The sequence below is a fragment of the Urocampus carinirostris genome, chromosome 12, assembly GCF_059441175.1.
Source record: "Urocampus carinirostris isolate Australia breed hairy pipefish chromosome 12, RoL_Ucar_1.0, whole genome shotgun sequence".
Lineage (NCBI taxonomy): Eukaryota > Metazoa > Chordata > Actinopteri > Syngnathiformes > Syngnathidae > Urocampus > Urocampus carinirostris.
The window spans coordinates 9,195,339-9,212,917 of record NC_142360.1 but is presented as its reverse complement, the minus strand read 5'-3'; the positions used below and the strand labels follow the sequence as shown (position 1 = coordinate 9,212,917).

Genomic DNA, 17,579 nt, shown 5'->3' with positions numbered 1-17,579 from the left:
TGAATAAAACATAGTGTAGAAGATGAGCAGTATTTCGGTGGCTTCATGCTATAGCCTGCATTCTCTATTTTAAAAAAATGTCCTTTTTCAGCAGACACAGCATTTGGTTGCTCCTCAAAAGCCCGAGGAGAAATAATTTCTGTTGTTTTCAAAAGTAAGGCAATGGCATTTTAAGAGGAGTCAAAACATTTGACACAAAACAGTATGGGAACTAGGGATGATAAACTAAACAAAAAAATCCGGAAATCACAATGCATGCTTTTTTAACGATTTATTTGTGTGATATAGCTGCAAATAGGTATTAGAACAACTGAAAAAATGAATGTTAAAATTTGGTACAGTAGCCTTTGTTTGCTATTACAGAGGTCAAACGTTTCCTGTAGTTTTTCACCAGGTTTGCACACACAGCAGGAGGGTTCCGTGCCCACTCCTCCACACAGATCTTCTCTAGATCAGTCAGGTTTCCGGGTTGTCGCTGGGGAACATGTAGTTTGAGCTCCCTCAAAAGATTTTCAATTGGGTTCAGGTCAAGAGATTGGCTGGGCCATGGTAGAACCTTGATATGCTTCTTATGGAGCCACTCCTTGGTTTTCCTGGCTGTGTGCTTCAGGTCGTTGTCATTTTGACCCAGCCACGACTCATCATCAATGCTCTGACTGAGGGAAGGAAGTTGTTCCCCAAAATATCATAATACATGGACCCAGTCATCCTCCCTTTAATGCAGTGCACTCATCCTGTCCCATGTGCAGAAAAACATCCCCAAAGCACCCCCATGCTCCACAGTAGGGATGGTGTTCTTCAGATTGTACTCTTCATTCTTCTTCCTCCAAACACGCATAATGGTATTGTGACCAAAAAGTTCTATTGTGGTCTCATCTTCCTGTATCAGCCAATTAAAAGCGTGTCGGCAGCACCATGTGGCGAGTAGGCGTCCTGAAGCAGTGTGGTGAGACAACAGAGCTTATTCCTTTCATAGAAAGATGACTATTTTCCATAGTTTGGTCAGAGAGGGATGACATTTTCCGCATGCACGAGGAGCGCGATCGCCATGATGACCCAAATCGTGTAATCGAAGTTCTTGCATAGTTTATAACTTAGGTTCAGTGTTCCAGCAATAAAATGATTTTTTGCAAGAAAAGAGAAATCATTGTTTGGAATTTGGAGGTATCACAAATGCACTATAGTGAAAGTTCCGCTTGAAATGCATCCTTTCACAAAAAGCCATTTTCCTCAGAAGTTTAGCTACAGTAAGTTCAACTGTTGTTTCCTAAACAAAGCTAGAAACGAAAGATACTTGTTTGTCTAATGATTTCTGTAGGCCTTTACAAATGAGTCAAAACGGCAGAAATTGAGCTGCCACTGTGTACCGCTTGGAGGTCTCACTCCTAGCGTGTTTCATGATAATGGTTGCCGGATGACCGAGCTCGGTGACGAAATTGAGATGTTGCTATCCGCCAAGTGTGTCACGTCCACGCTCTTAATTGTACGTGTGAGGCGACGACCCGAAGAAGGAGAAAAGAGTTGATCATGCGTGGTGCGCCTTCTCTTGACTTCCCGTCGGGGTCACCCGGGCCAAGGCAGGCGACATCTTTTGAATTCGCGATGTTGGCTTCACACCATTGTTCAGCAAAGCGAAAGCCTTGTTTGGCAGGGCACTTTATGTGTGAATCCAACAAATATGTTTGCATACTTGTCAACCTCCACGGCTCCATGCCCGTACAAACTGTCGTATTTTCCCGTACAAAATACAAAATAATCGTACACCATTTTTTTTTTTTTCCGGAATGATGCATGTTGAGAAATCCCCAGGCAGCAGACGCATGCGCACATTAGCATCAAACCGCTCGCTTCGTTTGCAATGAAAAAAACGATACCGAGATAGAGGCTTCCGTGGCGAACTCCTTTGACTTGATTGATTTGCCGTTTCGTGATAGTCGGTGTATACCGGATGGTACCCATCATTGACAAATTTGCGTTTTTCCGTACAGATTTCCTTGTACGTCAAACATATGCATAAAAAACATACTTTGTACGGCAAAACCGTACAGGTTGAGAGGTATGTGTTTAGAACTGCAAATTGTACTTATGAAAATGACAAATCTGCGCTTGTTTAAAGGGCACGTAAATTGAGTGTCTCCCATACCATTGAAAGTCTCTGGCGGTCCACCAGGGTTTTACTGTTCCCCGCCAGGGTCTCCGAGTGAGAAGCGCGTCCACGGCACAGATCTTAGGGCATGGGATCAAATCCAGCTCCCAGCCTTCCTGTGCGAAGTTTGCATGTTCTCCCCGTGCTTGCGTGAGTTTCCTCCAGGCACTCCGGTTTCCTCACACACTCCTAAAACATGCATGTCGCAGGTTATTTGGCCGGTCTAAATTGTCCCTTGGTGTGAATGAGCGAGTGATTGTAGGTCTCTGTTTGCCGTGGGACGGGCTTGCTAGCTGGCCCAGTTCAGGGTGCCCACTACCCAAATGCAGCTGGGATGGGCTCCGGCACCCTGCTACCCTACTGAGGACCCTTTTTTGTCCTCTCACTCGCTTCTGGTTAGTCGGTTGTTTGGTTAATGTGCATGTTTTCTTCCCTGTTACTGTGCTAATTTGTTCGCTTAGCAGCAGCACACTATGCACAGTGCATTATGGCCCTCCATAAAAGAAAGAAAGGAAATTTAAAAAAAAGTGAAAGCAGGAAAATGATCCTAAATTGGATTCATTTTAATTATATTCATGTGTCATTCTAGTGTCATTGACACTAGAACCTAAATCAGTCCCTCAAAACATAGGCACTTGGTATTCTTAAATGCCAATATTCAGTATTTTTATTTTCTTACCCAAACTTATAGATGAAGTGTACGCACTCTTCCTATTTTTCTTTTCTTTTTCTTTTTGTTTTACACATTTTAATTTTTATATATGTTGTTTCAGTCTACATTTTGTAAAAGTTGAATTGTAAATAGTTAATAGTTCCTGTCTCATTTAACATGCATTGTGGGTGTGACTTGTTCGCTGAGGCATTACCTTTCATGACTAATGTGTTAATGATCTAATAGTTTACCAGGCAACACAATTATCATAGATCTAGCTTCTTGATTTTGCTCTACAAATGCACCAGATCGATGCATTTGAACTTAAAATGTAGAACATTTTCTTCCGGGGAGCATGCCATTGGACTCACCTATATTGTTCATCCACCGAGGTAGCGTGCGTTCAGGAGAGGTAGGTGAGGCTTCGCCTCATCTGTCATCATAGAATTATAAAATTAAAAACATATTACATAGTAATATTTATTTAGTGTTAAAGTTCTTTTCTATCTAAGTTCACAATTTCTGGATTTCTTTTTAAAAATCACTGAATTTTCACATTACATTATGAATATTATTACAGAAATTAGTATGTAATGTGGTACTGTGTGTGGGAGGCATTGAATTCTCATGCCTCTTGGCAGAGGGCGATAGTGAGACGAATGATTCTGTTTTGGTGCACACTTCAGCCCCATACAATAAAATAAGCGATAGTATTAGCAATATAACAGCAAGTTCAGAATCCAATATTTTTTTTCTCCAATGGACTTTCTATCGTAATGAAAAATTTTGTATCTATGGATGCTCTAATTCAAAAGAAAGAGTGCGTACACTTCTTTTATAAGTTTAGGCAAAAAAGTAAAATGATTTTTGTTCTTCGCTACAGCGAAACAGAAGAGAGGTCAATGTATTCAGTTAGTACCGTGTGATGAAAATTATTTAAGTAAGTTGACGTATATCGTGCTGAAGGCTTTTGGAATATTAGTTTCAATTCTATTGAAGTATCCAATGCGCAAGGTTTTGAAATCAGACATTGAAAAAAAGCTTAAAGACTTAAGGATTATAGTTTATTAACTTTTCACGGGGCCAACTATGAATATCCTCCAAATATTTTTTATTTCTTTGGTACAAGGCTTATTTCCTCACCAGGCGGGCAAATCTCCTACCGGGAGCTGTCTCTGTGAAGGCACCAACGCATATCTCACCTCACCTTCTTGCTTTTGCCCTTCAGCTTTCAAAGCTTCGACTTCAAACTCATACCTGAGCAGCCGCTACCGAATCCACTTTGACAAACAGCTCCTAAAGCATGGAAGTGTTGTGAGTGTAGAATGTCATACTTGTGAGTTAAAAAATGAATAAATCATAGCACTTTGGAAACATACGTGGCCTTTAGGTTCTTAAATCCCGTCAAATGCGTCCTGAGGTCGACTTAATTTGATATGACGGCCTGCGAGCAGGGTGAGAAAACATAAGGGTGAGGAAGAAGCAGTGGTTGAACGCTAGTGTTGAAGATAGAGACGTAAGTTTCTGTCTTGGCAGCCTCCGTTCCTGATTAACATGCTCCTCAGACATGGTGAAGGGGGGTCAGACTTTCGCACAGCCGGGGCTCCAGAGTCTTGCCTGCTATCCCATTCTGCCACACTCCAGTGTTTGTTTCTCTTTGTTTTGACGGCTCGATCGCACTGTCACATACGTGTCGTTCTTGGCGGAAGCGTGCGTTTAAATCCTGCTTGTGCCGTGACATTCAAACGAGATAAATCCCAAATAATACCGACGCAGGTGGGATTGCCGCCGCCAAATCGTAAGGCGAGGTGGACAGCGACGCTAGAGATTGAGGGCGCCGGGGGTAAAGGGACTTGGAAGAGGTTGGCGGATGACTCATGCAAATCTCCCGGCCGTGGCGCTTGCCTTCCCTTTTCCTCCCGGCCGCGTTTTGCAAATTGCATGGCAGTGTTGTTTATGACGGGGTGTAGCTGCTGGCGCGCTTATCTTCCTGCGAGATTGCTCAACACAGCTGCGGGACACATCAATGTGAGAATGCGCCATTCAAGTCTTCCTGTCGATCCCGGAGGAAAATGGCGAAATTCTGCTGTTTGGGTATATAATGCCGAGGCGTCACATCGGATGTCTTCGGGCAACTTCCCTATGTAGATTCGAAGCTGGTGGGAATCGTTTACCTGGGGCGGGTTGTCCTGAAGTAAATTCAAATGCCATCTGTCCGACCATCCGGTCTCTCTGTCTATTTGGTCATCCATCCGACCATCCATCCATTGGTCTACACTTCCATCCGTCCATTGATATGTCCGTTATTTGGTCCATCTGTCCTCTATTCGCCGCTCAGTCAGTCCGTCCATTCATTTAGTCATCCAGCTCTCCATCCATCCAACTATCTTACCGTCCATCAATCTATCCACACATCTATCCATTCACCCATCCAATTATCCATTAATCCAGCTTTCCTGTATCCACACATTTTTTCATCAACCCATTCATCTACCTACCTACCTACTAACCTACTCACCTAACTCAATACCTACAGTAACCACTGTGCCTACCTACCTAAAGTACCTACTGTGCCTACCTATCTACCTACCTACCTATCCATTTGACCCTCCATCCAGCTATGCATCCATTTGTTTACACTTCTATCTTTGATATCTGCGTCATTCTGTCCATCTATCCTATATTCGCCCCTCACTCAGTCTGTCCATCCATAGTCATCCATCCATCCAGCTATCTTACTGTGTGCCTGTCCATCCTCGCATCCATCAATCTATCATTCACCTTTCTATCCATCCAGCCACCCATCCATCCAGTCACTCTTCTTTTTACCATTCCATCCATCGATCTTTTCTCCTGTCCATCAATCGGTCCTGCATCTGTCCTTTCAATCCACTCATCCATCCATTCACCCATCCATCCATTCACCCATCCATCCATTCAAGACTAGGAGGATCCAGTTATTATCCAACCATCCATGGTCCATGCATCAAATATCCTGTCAATATTTCGTCCTTCCCCGAATTCATGTGTTCACCCATGTTTCCATCGTACCACATCCTGTGTGTCCATGAATATGCCCATTCACATCTAAAGCCCTTTTGAGGGAATAGTCCAGTTTTAATTTCATAGATCCAAATGATGAGTGAGGGCTATCAAACAATACCTTGAATTTATGGCGCCAGCTCCCATCGCCTCGTCTAAAAGTTGTCAACGTTTTGCCAAACACACAAAAAGCAGATTTTGAAAGCCACAGGCATCTTCCCCAAGGCTTCCATGACATGAGTTGGCAGACGAGTTCTTATTTGACATTTCAGGATGCGTGTGAGATTCTGAACAACCTAAAATGAGCAGATGTTACCATTAGAAAATGTTTTATTTTCCTCCTATTTTTATTGTTTTACAACAACAGCAGCAGGAGTCTATTCATAACAGACCGAGCACAACTCCTCTAGATAACCATCATTATTTATTATAATTGTAACATAAATGGGATGAATACTAAAAAGCTACAAAGCACATGCTTATTTCTTGATTAAAATGCAAAATTAGTGTTATTTGTTGGGAAACTAAATTCTTTTCAGGGTTGATTAAGTCTTGGCTCCCTGGTGTGCCAGCACTGATTTGACTACAACATAAGATTGGAAATTCTTTGTTTTTCTTCCTTGTGAAAAGACATCAATAACACATAGAAATTAAACGAGTCCACATTAATTCATTCACGCCATTATTGCTAAAATGAATCTGACGCTTATCACCGTCCATCTTTGATATGTATAGCCGCCAACGCAGCCTAGCTAGAATAGATTTTAAACATCCGTAGTCATCTACGGCAGCCTAATTAATATGGATCATTGACGTCTAAGGCAGCAAATAAGTTACATTTCTGAAGGATGCTTTATTTCAAATTTTCCTGTGCCATTTTTGAATTTTCTTGAAAATAACAAAAGTCATACTTAGAATGAGAAAAATATTATCTGTGCATTAAACATGTCTTACTACATTCTAACTTTTTCAGATTTCTAAAAAAATAAAATAACAATAGCTACAGTGCCTTTAAAACAAGGACTAACAGGTTCAGCGACAGTTTCTTCCCAGGGCCATCACCACACTAAACAAGCGCAAAATGCTGTGTTAGTATTTTGTCACGACCAGAACGAAATCAGGACCCCAAATAGCGAAGCGTTAACCACAAGTTTATTGATAGAAAGAGGAAAGGGGGCGCCTGTGATCTGATGCTCGCTGGACGCGGGAAGCAAGCCGCTCACGCAATCGGATCGTGATTCGAATACGGAAGTGGATCCTCCGGAGCGGTAGATGGCGGTGTCAAGGAAGGAAAAAACAGGTCGATAGCCGGGACAGGAGAGCAAAAATGTGGTCGGGATCAAAAAATTGTCGTAGCCGGATTCAAAAAGGGAGATCAGGAACACAACATTGGGGCCTAAATGGAGAACGCTCTCGAACCTGCGGTTCTCCTCTTGGCTCTTGGGACCGGAACATAGGGGGAAATTAAATCTGAAAGATATGAGGGAGCAGGTCCATGCAGGATTTTGTATAAAAACAACGGAACCTTAAAATCACATCTTAAGTTAACAGGGAGCCACTACAGGTTAGCTAAAATAGCCAAATGTCAAGCATTTATGTTGTTGAGGTTTACTTGCACAACCTCCAATGGGTGATTTTAGCTTTCAGGCTGAAGTCCACTTTAACACAGTAGAGAATTACGAGCGTATGTGTAATAGGATATAAAAGTAAGCCACGAATGCTTGTTCCAATGTTCCATTGACTTTATGTGAGCTTAAAAGACACCCAACAGATTTCCCAGAGCCCGACTTAATTGTCATGTTCGCGGGCACGGTGAGGCTTCTTTATGGAGAGCTCGCCATCGCAAGCCAGATGATAAGCGAATGCGACTCGGATCACAGATAACAAACGACGAGATGAGCGGCGGCAGAAGGGACGCGCCCAACGGGGAATGAAATGAGATGGGACGATTCAGTAGGATTTAAGGCAAAGGAAAAAGAGGGGAAATAAAAAAATACAAGGTGGTAGAAAGCGATTGAGGAAAATGGAAATGACAAAAACAATGCGGCGGCGAGGAGAAAGAGAGGTGAGAGAGCTTGAAGGATACAAGTAAGGCATTCACACAGCGAGGGGGTGTTACACCGGATATATCGCCAGCCGGGCCAAAGAATGTATGGAATGAGTGAAGCTGAAAGACAAAGAAACAGAAGAGTTGCACAATAAGCGGACAATATTTGACTTTTTGTTATATTTCAAGTTGTCATGTTTGAGGTGTACCTCTGGGTTCAATGCTTTGACCGTTTGGCTTCTGCTCAGATCAGAATGATGACGAGAAATAATAATTAGTAGAGCTTTAGACTTCCCCTGGAAATTTGAAAATCTTACCCCATTGCAGCAGCTTTTTGTTGGACTTTTATTCTTGAACGTTTTAAAAACTTTTTTCTTATAAAACAACCAAAAATAAAATTGTGATTTAGTGAAAAAAAAATGTTTTTTTTCTTTTTGAATACAAGCTTTCTTAACATCGTAAAAATTACTGTAAAACGAATTTAGCACTATAATATACAATGCTGAAATCTTATATGCATATAGAACAAAATGCGGCCCACGGTAACGCAATGTGTCCTCAGGCTCCCCCCATACTAACTGTTGGGTCAAGCTACCCCATCCTGATTGTGTTTGAGAGGGACCAGATCTCATTCTATTGTCATCTAGTGCATTTTATTGACTATTCAGCCAATAAGAATCGGTCCCAGGAAAATTAGATAGATAGATAGATAGATAGATAGATACTTTATTCATCCTCGCAGGGAAATTCAGAATTAGTGATCAGGGATAGTGGACAGCAGTGACGATTGAGTCGAAAAAGGAAAATATTACAAAATACGAAAATGATGTACGAGTGTTTTCCATTGAAACACTGCTTAAAGGTACAATAGATAGTTTAAAATAGTCTTATTTTCATTTTTATACATGGTATATTAATATTTATTTTCTACACATTTGTACTTTTATCATGGTTTTAGGGACGTATTTATTTTAGTATGTAGCTAAAGCAGGTTTAGGCGGTTGACTTATATGCAATGTAGGCTTGTATGTAAGTATATCTGCCATCTGCTATAGCAAATCATTTATTTATTTTTAGGGTTTTTCTCATTTTACTTCTTAAAACAGTAAAAATGATCTGCTTTTGTTTTCTACTGATACAATAACCGTTAACTGCTTCTCAAGCTTGATACCGATAACCAAATTATACACGGTGCGCTTATCCCAGAAAATGTGCTTATTGTAAGCATCAGTTTTGTTTTAAAATATATATATTTTTTGTTTTAAACATATTAGTCTGGTAACAGTAGAACAGTATTAAGCAACATTGTTTGATATACAAATGGTACATATTTTTTCTCATTTAAATTAACGTTTTTCTGATCTTGGTACATCAATAAGTCATTTTAATAAATAAAATTCTATGCAATCCATCATTTAAAGGGATGCTATGTAATATTTGACCACTAGTCTAGATGTCCCTGTATATAACTGAAAATGAGTAATAAAACGCTCAAGGAGGACTACAGAGAACTTCTAATTTACCTTAATCCAGCATGCAACAAAATCTAATATTCAACATTTTACAGCACAGTACAGTAGGTAATGAAGTAGTTTTACTCATCTGATGAATATTCTTGAAATTACCACAGAAATTAATAATAAATATGTTGAAATGTGATAAAATAATAATTTTAATTCGCATCGTTTCTGCCAATGGAAATATTGTACTGGTCTGGGTCTTCAAAAGTGTGTCCACTTGGAGTTTTATAGTGTAGCTCTAAAAAAACAGTTATGTACTATGTTTTGTCAGTGACATTTTTTGCCGCTCTCAATCCAAAAGATATCGTTCTGATAATTAGTGTCCATCCCTACTTGTAATCTTTAACAAAATGTGACTTGTTTACAACACGGAACCGTATGACCTTTCTCCATAGTGACTATCCTTCTTGTCTGCTTATCTACTGGACATCCTCAGGCATCTGCTGCTGCCATTTTTGATTAGTCCTGGGAGTTCACACAGGCCAACTTCGAAAATGTTTCCTTTATCGCCATTGCAAGGCCGAAGCGATAAACAACGGCCTCCCCTTGACACATGTCCCCGTGATTTATTCCTTCTTTGCATGAGGCGCCGGCGAGCCAGCCTTGGTGGACGCCGTATTTGCATGGTGGCGAATCATCGGCGCCCAAATAACATTGAACGCATTAACAGCAGAGGAGGGAACTGAAGAGAGAGCTCGCGGAAAATGAAAAATGAGGGCTGACCTTTCGTGTTCCCGCCGCTGCTTTTCCCATGCAGCGCCGCAGATATATGCGTGACGTGGAACGTATTTGCAGGGTGCGCAACAGGACGAATACATAAATCTCGCCGACTTCCACGGATCGTTATGTGTCTGATGTTTACATAATTTCATACTCTCAAGAGGCAGTATTAATTAAAAGAAAACATATCATCGTCTGAAGATATGTGGATAAAACTAGATGTGTTTCAGGTTTTGGTACAAAGAAAGAAAGGATCAACAAAACATGTTAGGGTTTTTCATGATAAAATACGTTAAAAATGACAAAGGAAATTCAAAACACTTTTATTTTGCCAACTGTTTAACTTTTATACAAATTAATTCATCTGATCAATATCAGATAAATAATATGTACAGTCAATGCTTTTTCAAATTCTAATTAAAAAATAATGACATATTTGATTGAAAAGCGCTTCAGCTATATAATGGTTTGATATTTAGGTAGCTTATTACAATACATAGTCCCCAACAATACCTTTTCATGCGTTAGATTAAGTCAAGTCGAGTCATGTTTGTTTGTATAGCCCTTAACCGCAAAGAGTCTGAAAGGGCTGCACAGACCACAGATTATTGCAAACCACATACTATTATTACACCATCCCCTGATCTAAAACCTACATGAGGGCAAGGAAAAACTCAAAAACCTCAATATGAGGATGACCAGGCTGCAATAGATGTTGCAATAACAAACATACACAGATATTGTCAACATGAAATATAGGTCATTTATATGCTATGGAATAGAAGTGTGTTTTAAGCTTAGATTTAAACATTTCCACTGAGGTTGAAGATTGAATCTCAGGGGGAAGAGCATTCCACAGCACCGGGGCCCAAATGGAGAACGCTTTTGAACTTGCGGATCTCTTCTTGGCTCTTGGGATCTCTAGTAGACCAGCATTTTCAGAGCGAAGGCTCCGGACCGGAACATAGGGGGAAATTAAATCTGACAGATATGATGGAGCAAGTTCATGCATGATTTTGTATACTTACTAATTTAAAAAAACAAACATTTTTTAAATTATTATTATTATTTTACAATATAAGGCAGCAACAAAAATTCTGACTGAAGAAAAGTATTTCAGTCTACAGCTGCTTTATCTTGAAGCGAAACTAAGTCTTTGTGTGTAAAAATAACGCACCAACGATCACATTAGATTTCCTTTTTAGTAAAGGTTTGCTTCTTCCAGCTTTTACCAAACACTTGTTCTTGTTTTATTTATATTCTGGAGAGGGATTGTGTTTCACGCTTGAAAATAGAGTGTGCGATAACATCTACCGCTTCTTTAATGTCAAAAGGTTGGCATGTATGACAATGCAGAAGATTAAACAGCTTATAGTTGATAATGAGCAACCAAATAAATATTATTCTGGGCTAATTAATATATTGATCATCTTGCTTTTAATACATAGCTAGCTTTCTATGGGAAATGCAATGTTTGCAAATATAGTAATTAATGCAAGCATCTGTAACTGTAACCACTATTACAACCGCCGCATCCGGAAAGATAAAAGGTAATACAAGTATCGAAACAAATATGCTTTGAATCCAGGTCAGCAACTTCAGCAAACATTATACAAATCCACCACAGTAGCCGGTATGGCTAGCTACCGCATCTGGAAAGTTGGCGGGTAATGCTATTGTTGAAGCAAATATGCCCCGACCCCGGGCTAGCAACTGCCGCAAAAACTATACACATCTACCATTCTAGCTGATATTGCTAGCTACCGCACATGGCAAGCTAGTTGCCAATGCTAGCATCAAAGAAATTTTACGCCGAATCCAGTCAAATGCTAAAAATTCTAAAAGTATCACCCATCCTAACTGCTTGCAGGACTACATAAAAGGGGATGCGGGGCATGAAGCCAATGAGGACACTATGTGCGCTGCAGCAAAAGGTAAAAAAAAACCATTATGGTCATTTCTCAAATTTTCTATACACTTAAAAAAATATATTCCTCCCCAAAAAAGGTTTTTTCACCAGTGCCTTTTTACAAGCTTTAGCCAATCAAGTCCCATGTCCTAAAATCTGTAAAAAAAAATTGTCCAACTCAAGTCTGCAGTGAACACAATTGCAATACAGGATTCAGACTGTCGTAAATATAAAGATTGACACCGGAATGAAGTAATAGTTGCAGTCCCATTAAAAGTCCCAAACGATTATGTGGTTACATTATAGTTGGATGCTGATGACTTGATATCATGAATTGGAGCTCTCGGCGGAGTCGCGTGACCGTCATTAACCTTCACAGGGCTCCAAATTAAGGCTGCTGGGACACTGGGCAACAGAGCATCTGGACTATTCAGTACAGGGAGTACAACAAAGACATTCCGTCCCGTATCTCGTTGTTAATTAGCGGGCCGTGTTTCAGGGGAGTGAAGCACAAGAGCTGAGATCAGAGTTTGATCGGATTCCCTTTTATTTGCCTACCCTTCACATGACTCGGTATGATGATTCAGTCCTTTGACTCCTACTCAACAGTGCGCGGAAGGCATCAGACGGGTACCAAACATTCAGTCACATCACGATGGCGGCAATAGGGCTGACCTTCGACCTATCTGGCAGTTTACAACCGTCATTAGCGGGGCAGGGTTCAGGGGCCGAGTCCATAAATCACTCTTCAAACCAGCGGAGGAGGAGGAGGAATCCAGCACCACTGCATTAACCATAAAAAGAAAACACACTCTGAGAACAGCGGGAGGCTAAAGAGAAAATCCATCCGTCACAATTGAGGAGAGAGGCTTTGTGAAGTCATGATTAAAAATCAATCAAACACAAAGGTTTGTTTGTTGTTATAAATAATACAGATTTTCTTTGACATGCTAAGAAAACACATCTATGGCACAATAATCTTTAGTTATTATATGACAATCTCTTAGAGAATCTTGTTCATAATACGTGTCAGATGAACTCAAGGGAAAAATGGAGCAAGCTTTTATCTGGTGACTCTGTTCTGACATTTTATCAGAACGACAAACTAGCTGATGAAGAGAATGGGCAAATAAATGAATTGATAAAGATAGATGGACAGATACATCCTTTAATGGATGATCAGACAAGGGACCCATGGATGGATGCTTTTATGAATGTGGATGTGGATGGATAGTTCTACGGAAGGATGGAACCATGCAAGGTTTCTTAATAAGCAGGTCTGAGGATGGATCCTTGGATAAATGGGAGCATAAACAGATCTCTGAATTAATATTACCATGAATATATCTTTGGATTGGTGGTTCAATTGATGGACAGGACTAAGTGCAGATCCATGGATGAATAAATGGATCTGTAGAGGGATTTTCGGATGTTATATGTATGGATGTGTCAACATGGACCAATATCTGAAAAAAATTAATCGATTGTTGGATCCATGCATAGACACATCAATGTTGCATGCAACCATTACCATTTATCTGAATAAATGTAAAGATAGATCTATTATTAAATAGGACCGCTGACAAATGTATAGATAAATACATAAATAGGTGATCCTTGTATATATAAATCAATGGAAAAATGACACTGTGGGGAGATCCCCGTATAAATACACTGGTCAGATCTGTGCTTGGATGGTTGGGAGTATAGGCATGTAACTGGATGAAAAGATCCAGGAGCGGAACTATTGAAAAACCAAATAATTGACAAATCTCTGGATTAATAGATCTTTAGATGTAACGATGATTTTGATGTAGATTCCACTCACGTAGCAATTACACCACAGGCGATAGAAAGTCATTCATTCCTTCAGTGTCTTGGGAGCCGTGGAGGTTCTGAATCCTATCCCAGCTCACTTAAGAGCAATAAGCGGGGTACACCCTAAACTGGTCACCAGCCTTAAGACTGAAAAAAGGCCATACACATTGGCAGTCATGGCTAAGGACAGTTTAGAGTCACCCATCAACCACCTATTCGTGTTATTTGTTGGATCAACTGGGGAAAATCTACCCAGTAAAATCAGGTTTGGAAAATCATACAAAAAGAACTGGTATGAGGACAAAATAGACAAATGCAATGCATCCATCTATAACTGACACACTAAGGACTATCTAAATGATAGCTGGTGCTAGAGACATCAACCTGTAAAACCTGAAGCATGGCAACGGAGTGAATGCCAAGAGGTAGAAGCAAACGAGCGCGGCGGCTTCATCGAATGTGATCAAAACCTTTCCAGGAGCTTAAACTACCTCATCAACTGACGGCCAGACGCACAGTATGTCTGCGGTTGGTTTATTTCCTTTCATCACCTCTCAGGTTTAGGTGCAACCACCTTGGATCAAAAAGCTGGCCGAGGAGGAGCGACATCATCGATCGCGCCATGTTCCGATGCCTCGGCCTGCGACTTTATCGTGGCGGTGACAGCTCGACGTTTCCTGGGCGACTTTGCCAGGAGTCGGGCAAATTGCCGCGTTAAATCCCCGTCGGGAGCCGAGCCGAGCGCCGCTGACTTTACAAGTCCAATTTCATTAGTCGAAAATGCGAGCCCTGCGGTTTTCCTGAGGATACTCCCACCCCCTGCCATCTGGATCCTGCTGGTGCTTGGCTGGGGAGCCACCCCCCGTCACCGTCAATCAATCTGGGATGATGGCGGTTTCTACCCTGCAAAGCTTCGGCTGTATTCTAATCTATGGATATTTCTTTGTTTGATAAGCATCTGCAGATTTAGCTCTAGCTGCTCGTTGTGCTTGCACATACACCTCACATTGACACTTGATATGTTTGTTTTCTTTTTGTTGTCAATCGTTTTTTTTTCGCTAAATAGCTGCTGGCAGTGTTGGGAATGAACCAAATATTTTCATGAGACGGTAACTTATAAATAAATGACACTTTGACATGATGAAATGCAGGCAGGATATAAACAAAACATTTACTTTTGAGTTTCATCAAAACAACTCTTAACACATCAAGTAATAGACTTATGACCAGAATTGACAACACATCTTAGGAAAACCTTTTTTTTCCTTTTGTTTCTCAAATCAATCACACTTTCTTTTACTCATTAATGGAAATTCTTCAACCCATGTCTCTCATTGTATACCAAAATATTGGAGATGGGTAAAAAATGATTTCTCTTTTAAAGGTACATTGTGTAATACTGGACCACTAGATGTCACTGTATTGTCCAATGCCAACAAAAAACAGTGCCTAATAAGATGCCAAACATGTTGGCGACTACTACTGTAAGAAAATAAATACAAATGCAAATGTTTTGACCTATGAATATTTATGAAAATTAATGATTGTTCATGTATTTTTCCCCATTATTCAACATTTTTTACTGAATTAATGTTTTTTTGTACGACTAGAAGGTCCATCTAAATGCCGTGACTTGTTCTCAAAAACTGCTGTGAACATTGACAAACGTAATATCACCCAGTGTGACTCAGTCAAAAATTTAGATGTCATATTTGACCCCGGGCAGCACGGCGGCGCAGTGGTTAGCGCGTGTGCAGGCACAGTTCTAAGGTCTTGGGAACCTCCTGTGTGGGTTCAAATCCACACTCTGTTGTATGTTCTCCCCGTGCTTGCGTGGGTTTCCTCCGGGCACTCCGGTTTCCTACCACATTCCAAAGACATGCATTTCAGGTGGATTGGCCGGTCCAAATTGTCCCTAGGTGTTAATGAGTTGTCTGTCCCTGTGTGCCCTGCGATTAGCTGGCAACCAGTTCAGGGTGTCCCCTGCTCACTGCCCGATGATTGCTGGGATGGGCTCCAGCACCCCCGCGACCCTACTGAGGATAAGCGGTGCAGCTAATGAGATGAGATGAGATATTTGACCTCGGTCTGTCCCTTCAAACACACGTGAAGAATATTACTAGAAAAGCTTTTTTCCATCTTTGCAACATTGCTAAAATTCTCCCTATGCTGTCTCATTTGGATGCGGGGATTATAATTCATGCGTTTGTTACATCCAGTCTCGATTACTGTAATACACTACTCTCCGGTCTCCCGAAGTCCAAAATCAAGAGCCTTCAGCTGGTACAAAATGCTGCAGCGAGGCTTTTACTTAGACACCAAAGTTTGATTACATTACCCCGATTTTAGCTAATCTGCATTCGCTCCCTGTTAGCTTAAGACGTAATTTTAAGGTTCTGTTGGTAGTATACAAAATCATGCATGGACTTGCTCCCTCATATCCTTCAGAATTAATTTCCCCCTATGTTCCGGTCCGGAGCCTTCGCTCTGAAAACGCTGGTCTACTAGTGATCCCAAGAGCCAAGAAGAGATCCGCAGATTCAAGAGCGTTCTCCATCCGGGCCCCGGTGCTGTGGAATAATGAGATTCGATCTGCAACCTCAGTGGAAATGTTTAAATCTAAGCTTAAAACACACTTCTACTCTATGGCATATGAATAACCTATGTTTTATGAAATGAAATGAAATGAAAATGAAATGATCTGAATTTATAAAGCGCTTTTCAAGTCAAGACTTCCCAAAGCGCTTTACGATGTGCTCCACATTTCTCAATGGCGGCCGTGCAGCCATGTAATGCGCTAACCTGCTTATTGGGCGCATTAGGGGTTCAGTGTCTTACCCAAGGACACTTCGACATGTAACACGGAGGAGCCGGGATTCGAACTGCGATCTCTTGAAGACGAGCGCGCTACCTCCTGAGCCACTCACAATATGTATTAATTGCCCTCATGATGGGATGGTGTCATAATAGTCTGCAGTTTGCAATAGTTGATTCTGTGCAGCCCTTTGAGACTTTGTGATGAAAGGCTATACAAATAAACATGACTTGACTTGACTAAATAATACACACTGTCCATTTAAGTAAAAGTACATTCACATAACTTCCAATTGTTCCAGTGTAGGAGTCAGGGACCTTTTGGACTCAGACCCATGAAAGCATTTTTTTAGGGGTTTAAAAAGAAAGCCTCACAAACCCGCCAATCCCAGCAATCCACACAAAATCTAAAGCATATTTTTTTATTGTTTGATGATTTTATATAATAATTATGCCTGAGTTTAACATCAGCAAATATTCCACTTAAAATGTGTCTCCCTCTCGTAGATACTTCAAATCTTTAAAATTAAATTTTCTGTCATTTCTTTTGTAAATAATGTTTTCAAAACAAGGTGCTAGCAACCTTTTCGTAAAATGTCACAAGCTGCTGTAACCAAGAAGGATACGCAACTATTTCCCTTTAGCTATGTGACACAGTCCCGGTTTTCACTTTAGGAATCAAAAACTAATTACCGTAAATTCTGGACTATAAGCCGCTACTTTTTACCCAAATATTCAGCCCTGCGGCTTATTCAGTGAAGCGGCTAATTTAGGGATTTTTTCTAAAGGCCACCAGCGGCGCAGGAATTTGAGAGGTAAGATTGAGACTAGTTGAATATATGCGCCAGAAAGTCCACAATCTCTAAGTTTTAGCATATATTTTCTGTAAAGTAAAGGCATGTTCCGATACT

The 17,579-nt window shown here is 40.7% G+C and overlaps 1 protein-coding gene across 5 annotated transcripts in view; it reads left to right on the top strand.

Moving 5' to 3' along the window:
- sema6bb (sema domain, transmembrane domain (TM), and cytoplasmic domain, (semaphorin) 6Bb) overlaps positions 1 to 17,579 on the top strand; it is a 298,494-nt gene that overhangs the window by 121,680 nt on the left and 159,235 nt on the right. For 2 of the 5 annotated variants that reach the window (XM_088349350.1, XM_088349351.1), the window contains one exon: positions 11,998 to 12,061. The exons of the other annotated variants lie outside the window; for them this stretch is intronic. The gene's annotated coding sequence lies outside the window, so the exon portion shown is untranslated. The remainder of the gene's footprint in view (positions 1 to 11,997; positions 12,062 to 17,579) is intronic. 5 annotated transcript variants of the gene reach the window in all.